Below are 8,651 nucleotides of genomic sequence, written 5' to 3' on the forward strand. Positions count from 1 at the left end.
ATAAGTTATTCTCGGATCAAGTCGAAATTTTACCCACGATTTATTGTTTTACAAAATTTTAGTTAAATTACCCTGATTTAATATGTCTAATATTCTAATATTAGTGAGTATTGACCAAATAATTAAATAAAGGTTTAATCCGTGTTTTAAAACCAAATTAATAATATTTTATATTTATAGTAATGTTAATTCAACCCGTCATGTTAATAACGTGTCCCACTATATAACAACAAACTGTCATATTAGTGGTTTAACCTGTGTTTCAAAACCGTCATATTAGTGGTTTTGGTATTGGATGTTAAGTTTCGTTTGTGAAGTTGATATTTATATATGGAAAATGCTTGATGAGCAAGGAGTTTACGATCCGTAGCAATAAAAGAGAGATTTTAGTGTTTTCCTATTTGAGTTGATAACATTATCGCAGAATAATATTCAGTTTCTTAACGCAATATATACTATATTAAATATATTTCTAGATGCTAAAGTTAAATATACCCGATTATTGAGTTTCTAAAATTTGGGTTTCCGTTTTTATGAACTTTATTAATGTTATAATAATTATTGCGATTGTAATCATTTGTTACTCAAATTCGGTTGTGTAATTTAAATTTAAGAGATCATACAGTCTCTATAGCTCTATTAAAATAGTTTTAAAGATTTTTATAGGATTAAAAATTTAATGCGTAGAGTTGTTTTTGAAAAAAATAAAATATATAGATGTTGTCAATTTATTTATAGCAATAAACGTATCAAATTAGGTCGATTTAAATAGTTCCATTAATTGAGTTTCTACGAAATATTATTTTAGGAAAATTGTTAGGGGTTTATGTTGTAAATAAAACAAATTAAATAAGTAAACTTAAATGGCGTAAACCAAAATGTACTTCAAAAATAATAAAGATATATTTTATCCAAAAATACTTTTAAAAACAATCACATAAATTATATTTTATATAAAAATTAAAATATAAATAAATTGTATTTCAACTCGTGCTCTAACACGAGTTTTAATCTAGTACTAAATAAAATGTGTTTTAATCCGTGCTCTAGCACGGGTCTTAATTTATAAGCTGAACTATAAAAACATGTACAACGGAGAAAATATATTAATTTTATAAGCTGAACCATTTAAGTTAAATTTTTTTCTTTTTCTTCATAGCATTTTATAAAAATAAATTAAAAAGACAACATATTAAATCATAACAAAGGCTGAGACCCACCTAAATGAAAGCTCATTTCAAGCAAGGAAGTCAATTGGAGAAGTTATATGATGTAGAAGATCAGCATAAAGCTACGTGGAAGGCTATCAAGTATCAAACCAATCATATTTTCAATCCGATCATTTCCATTTTTTTGCTCTAAATTCGATTTTCTTCCGCAACTAAACCTAAGATTAAGGAAGAGAAATTCTAATGTTTTTGCAATAAAGTCCAACCATTTGAGAAACCCATGTCTGATCTCTAAATTTTTACAGATGTGAGCTTTTGGTTATCTGAATTTTGTCTTCCAATTGCATGAAGCTCTCTTCACTTTTAGTTGTTTCTGATTCAAAATTAAAACATTCCCGAGCAAGGATTCATAATGATTGGACTGTGGATTGAGACAAATACTCAGCCAAATAGCTAGATGAATTGAAGGTCAAATGATGAATCATGTGTTCATCCATTTTCAGTGGAAAGCTTAAGTTTATGGTTTCGTAGTCCAAGTGAATTATCGAAGGGATATATACCAGATAAATGAAAACAAAGTTGTCATTCTGTTTAGTGATGTAAAATGAACGCTTACAATTAGATGGCTTCAACCAATGGAATATATTTTGAAAATACGTTTAGAATATGATATTGTTATGCATTTATCTGAACGCATATTTCTAAATATATGTTTCATATCTTAATACATTTAAATGAACGCAAACTGATTGTACTTACTCATAAATCAATGTAAATATATTTAGAAAATATTAATCTTGGTATATCACAAGACAATTATAATCACACAAATCTCATTCAAGAGATGCAAAGGTAGGAAAGAAGAAGAATCAAACGATTTTAGTAAAGAAAGTAGAAGTAATATTAAGCTATGAAAGGATGATAAACGAATGTGTGTTTTGTGTTTGATGTTGGTAATTGGCCTTTAGGTGTAGAATATTTATAGGCTCATAATTAGGTCGATGATGCTTTCTTCTTCATGCCCAAAAAAATTTCGAGTTAGCAACTAATTAGAGAGAAAATCTTGCTAATATGTTAGAGGGAGAAGATATTTGAAATTGAATGTGTTGAGTAATTAGATAAAAGTAGATATGGAAGATTTTTTATTTTGGAAACAAAATCAATGAGAATTAATTGAATATGTTTCTAAAAACGGTGGAGTTAGAGATTTTAGAGAGAGTAAATCGTAAATATCGGTTGTGAAAATTAATTAGTAGTGCAATATTTTTTTTTTTTCATTTTATAATTTTAAAAAATTAAATGTCAATGGTATTGGTTGTAAATATCTTTGAACTCCAAGCCTTCTTCTTAAAAATGCTGTGAAAATAATAATATGGATAAATAAATTAACTCTACTTATATTTGATTTTTTTTTATAGAAACTAAGTGTTTTAAAAGATAACAAACATAATTTTAAATGTATACAGATTTTATTTCCTTATTTTATAAGAATGTGAGTGAAGAGGTATTGTTCTTTAAAATTTTGAAAAACTGATTTGATAAAAAGTGACTTTTAGCCTCACATACTATATTTTACTTTCACGGATTTCTTATGATGAGTTTTTGCGGATGAAAAATCTTTGGACATGTTGCGTGATCTGCCTAACATGGTGGGTTTGGACTATAGAACCAACAGTAAAATTATTAGTTTATTTCATATACTATAGATTTGTAGTCATAGTTTGAAAAATTAACTTATAAATTATTTCGTATAAGAACTACAAAATATTACACATACTACAACACATTCTTAATATTCAAAAAAAAAAAAATTGTATACACATAAAAATATATACTAACATAGACATATACTTTTGTTTAATTATAGAAAGTAAAACTAAGTGTTTTAAAATTTTATATTCTATGTAATAACAAATCTAATGTAATTATGTTCTAAACTGTAAAAAATGTAAGAAGAAGAAAAAAAATCTAAACAAAATTATAAATTAATTAGATAAAATTTAATTAATTGAGAATTTGAAAACTAAATAAATTAAAAATTATTATTTAAAAAACATTAATTTATAATTTAGTCCCGCGGTGTACCGCGGGTGAAAACCTAGTTATATACATTGCTGGGATCACTTATTTAGCTATGTCATGTGTACACATTTATTTGACTAAAAATATTAATGTGATGTAGGATCAAGTATATAATCTTCGATTGTATAGAATTAGTTCGTAAGCAATCTTTCATAATTCAATTTTTTTTTTCTGGTTTTAGTATTTACCTGACCACCTAGGAATTGAAATCACACATTTGGATTACAGAAAGAATAGCGAACCAAAAGAGAAAGAAAAAAAGTAGCGAACCGGTGAATGAACCGGTTTGGTTCAATAAATGGTTTTAGGGATTGAGAAGACAAGACAGAGTAATGGGTAAAATAGATGCATGAATAATGTGAACTGTTAAGGTTGATTTTCACCTAAGCGTTTATAATATCTTTAAATACACACATGTACAGAGAATTATAATCTGTATAGAATCGAGATTTGGTAATTTCTTCTTGTCATAAATTAACAATGCTTAATCAGATTAATAAAAAATATATGTTTGATTATATATTTTAACAACAAACACATATAGGATAATATGGTTAACTTTTTTGTAAACCAAAAATTATTCTCAATTATTAGATGAAACGTGAATTAGCTATATATATATTACCTTCAATCATTGGCCTAAAACAAATTTTCTTAAATTTTATCACAAATTTCCATCAATTTATGTGGAATAAATTTATTTACCTTAAATTTTCATGTTCAAAACTGATATTTCTAATATATTTTAGAGTAAATTTTAATAAGTTATCCATTAGGTCTCATACAGCTATAAATATTTTAACTAGGGAAGTATCCGCGCTTAAAGCGCGGTATTAAGATTTTAATAACAACAGTTTTGTTACTTCATGATATATTATTTTTCTGAAATAATATGTAATAATTGACATATTTAAATACAGTGTTTTATCTTTTGAAAAAGTTTAAAATGTTTTATTGGATTGTCAAGAAAGTTTTGTATTTGCATATATAGACAAAGATTTATCTTACTAAAGATAAATAACACTTTCAATACGAAATATTAATTGAGTCTTTTAAATAAACAACTAAACTGTGGTAAAAAATATTGAGATTCAATAATGTATTATCTCAATTACAAAATAAATATGAGAGTAATGCAAAGTTGGATTTCAAGTAGCGGTTAATACAAACATACTAAATTTTATAGACATTCAAAAAGAGACGAATAAACGACCAACACCCCATTCTTTACATTTGAGTGTCTGAGCTTTCACCTTGTTGCTTCGTCACATGGTTTATGTAATAACGCCCAGCAAATTCAGACATGTAAATATATAAAGTGTTTAAAGAAATTTTACTTTTAACATCATACATATTTAATTGAATGTTATACACTTATACAATAATATAAAACAATAAACCTCAAACAAAATACTTTCTAATTTCTATACTAACTAATATATATATATATATATATATATATATATATATATATATTACAAATTTTCTTTGTGAACATATAACCTTTTTTTTTTTTTTGNGTAAAACAAATTATATTTTTTTATGAAAAATAGTCCCGTGGTGTACCGCAGGTGAATATCTAGTCTATATTAACATTTTTGAAGTACATTTTGTGTTATGCCCTTTTAGTTGTAGTTATTTAAAGAATTATTTACAATCTTAACCCCTAGAAAATTTCCTAAAATAACAATTATATCAGATTTTGTTTCTTAAATATTTTACATTCCATTCCTACTAGAAATGTAACAAACTGCAATCAATATTTTATGGAAACTGATGTTATAATATATTAATGACACCTTCTATTGTTTTTTTGAAGATATTCTATCTCTAAATTCTTTCAAACAAAGAAAACAACAATTTAATTCCTATTTTGTTTTTTCAAAACATGTTAGCTTCGATTCTTAATGTAGATAAAAATGTTAATATAGATAAAAACTTTGTTTCTCATTTTTAAAAATCATATCTTTGATATATATAAAAAAACTTAATAAAAAACTTTAAAATATTATAAATAAAAGCTTATAAAAATGTTAAAATACTATACAATGTGGTTATATAGTAGGACGAGTTATAAAGAAGACATGTTGGAATTAATAAAATATCATTAAATTTGTGCATAAACACGAATTAAATCCGTATTTTATTATTTGTCAATACTACTAATATTAGAATATTTGACATATCAAATCAACTTACTTTAACTAAGATTTTGTAAAATAAGTAAATCATTATGAAAATATGACTTAACCACAGCTTATAAATCACTTATTATGTATTTAAATCCTTTATGTTTTGTTCTAATAACTAAAAAACCAAATAGAATCTCAAACACTAAATAAAAAAACTAAATCTAACAAAAAATAGTCACACAATGTACCACAGATTAAAAATTAATATTAACATAAAATTTTAATTATTCCTTAAGCGGCTGAAAATTTTAGGTATTTCTTTATTTACAAAACAACCACGATTTAACAAGAAAATACAATATAAATTATAAATAATAATAAAAATTATAGACCCATGGTGTACGACGGGTTAAAATCTAGTTATTATTATTCTATTGTACGCTTCATCCTCAACAACGTTTTAAAAAAATGCCATGCTCGATTCACCGTCGTACTCCACCGCTTTTGTTGATTCCATCATTGGCCGGAGCAACTCTTTCTTCGTCGTAACCGCCTCCTCAACCTTCTCCACCGCCGGAACGATTGTTCAAATCATCATCATCATCTTCCACCACTTTCTCGTTGGAAGCGGTTACGATAACGGCGGAGGAAAAAGAGGTGTATCGATTGTAGAGATCTGGTACGGTTGTTATGACAGAGCGAATCCATGCGGTGGTGGATGAAGATGAATCATTTAAAATAGAGTGTGACAAGGTTAATTAACAAGTAGATCTGGTTTTTTCAAATGCTTAGAACGCTTGTTCGATTTGTCTCTGATTCTTCTCAGCAAGTTTATGATGTGATATGAAATGGATTCAGAGTGTGTCTAATTTTGAAAGTGAATAGTTGTGATTTTGCTTCCTCTGATAGCTATGAATGACCAATTTTGCATTCTGTTTGATCTTGCTGTAGATATTGATTTTCACAACTCCGAAGCTTGCTATGAATCTCAAATCGTGAGTTATGAAAATTAAATTCATGGATTGATTATATTGTTGAATAAGGTTTTCAGCTCTAAACTCAAATGATTGATGATTTACATGATCAAAATATTTCAAAACCAAAACAGAGAGTTGATGAAGAAGATGAGAAAATGGGAATTTGAGTTCATGTTTTTTATAAACTCAGTTTTTAATTATGGAAGGTCTTCTTAAAATTCAAAAATGCCTTCCTAATTTTTTTTTAAAATATGTTTTTAAATATTTTTATATGTGTTTTGCTTTATTGTATAACATATTTCTCCATTAATGATGTATAATGATTTGATTTTGTGCACATATTGGTGTTTTACAATGAAGGTAGCAAATAGGAATATATAGCATGATGTTTTAGGAAGACATTCCTGAACGTCAATGACTCCTTCCTAAATATTTATGAAGACTATCCTGAATTTTAAGGAATCGTCCTGAATATTATTGAATCCTTCCTAAAATAGTTGTGTAGCCTATAGGAGTACTATACATTATTTTCATGAAGACCTTCATGAATAGCAAAAAGTCATTCCTGAAAATCATTCTTAAACTTTTAAAACAGAGTGTTTTTACTTAGTTGTTATATCATAAATAGAATAGCATGAAAAATATCCCAGCATCATCAACTGTAAACCCAAAACATACATAAGAGATGTTTTGTATTGAATATTTTTTTTTTATGTAAGGTTTGTAAGTAACCATTGAACAAAGAAAATGTATCTCCACCATAATAGTCAGGATTATTGCTTCCTTCTATCAACATATATTCTTGAAATACAGAGACTCTAAAGAAAAAAAATTAGAAACTTTATCTTACAATTTAGATATAATGCCATTATTACTACTAATGCCAAAATTATTTAGTGTTCTCTTGATTATTCATCCTTAAGTTCATTTTATGAAGGTCATCCTGAAGTTCAAGAGAGCTTTCCTAAACTTCACACATGTAATAACAATTTCATTGAGTTCATTTCCAGATTCAACACATAGAAGCTTCTTCGGATTCAGAGCACAAATACAAACAAATCTCGAAGAACACAAACAATAATCCCCAATTTATTCATCTAAATAATCAATACACAGAGTTTAAAGGCACTACTTCAAATCTGCAACAAATCGATTTAGATGAATCAAGAGATCACAGATTGAAGAATCGAACAATTTAACCAAATAATCTCTAACACATATGTGAAACACAATGAATAGTCAAACTCATATACTGAAAGGTAGCGGTGTTGCAGAATCATGATGAATCGTGAAGAGCCGTTCAGCTTCGTCGGCTAGTTCGACCACGACAACCTTGGAAACAGATGTCGCTCTTCTTTCACTCCTTTCATAGAGACGACGAGATCAGCTAAGCGAAGACAGATCAGTGATGAAAATACGAGTAGACAATCACGACGACGAGAACATGGTGGCGAAAACACGACGACAATGACAATTAATCTTTATATGGAGAGAGAGGTTTTTATTAAATAATTTAATTAATAATTCTCATGTTTTAAATGTGTGCTAATATTGGAAATAAAAAATGTGTGCTAACTTTGGAACAAAAACTTAAAATTGTGCTATTTTTGAGAATTTCCCATAAATATATCTACCTAAATTTTTCATGTTCAAAAATAATATTTCTAATATATTTTAGAGTATAGTTTAATAAGTTATCCATTAGGTCTCATACAACTATAAATCTATATATAATAGCAACCCGAATAAATGCCACCAAAAGTTGTGTTTTTTCAATCGTACTTTTTGGATAATTTTATAAAAAAATCTGTAGAAAATTTAAATTCTGTGGTTTACAAAAAATTGTGTTTGTTCATTGTGACGGTTTTTTTTTGTAAAGTTGCAACTGTCCATTGTAGAGTTGTGTCTATTCGAATATTTGTATCTTTTAAAATCTATTTACTGAAGCCTATCAAAGAGTAAGTAGTAAAATATTATGAAAATGGGTGCAAGTAAAAGTTGTGTGTGTGTGTTACTGATTTTACTATTTTCTTCTTTTTGCAGATAGATCATAGAGCCCTTGTCAAGTTTGCCAGTGTTGCAAAGTATGAAGGACTGGTGTGAGAGTGTCAAGAACTGGTGCGACTGAGGAGAATGTTTTTAAACTAGTGTAGTGGTTTAAAAAACTAGCTTCGAGTTTCCACATTTAACTCTTTCATGATTTTCCAAAATTTCACTCTGTTTTCTATACTTTTGTTTTCACTCTCTTTTATGGTTCAAAAAAAAAAAAAAAAAAAAAAAAAAAAAAAAAA

Source organism: Camelina sativa, chromosome 5 (genome assembly GCF_000633955.1).
Source record: "Camelina sativa cultivar DH55 chromosome 5, Cs, whole genome shotgun sequence".
In the NCBI taxonomy this organism is placed as follows: Eukaryota; Viridiplantae; Streptophyta; class Magnoliopsida; order Brassicales; family Brassicaceae; genus Camelina; species Camelina sativa.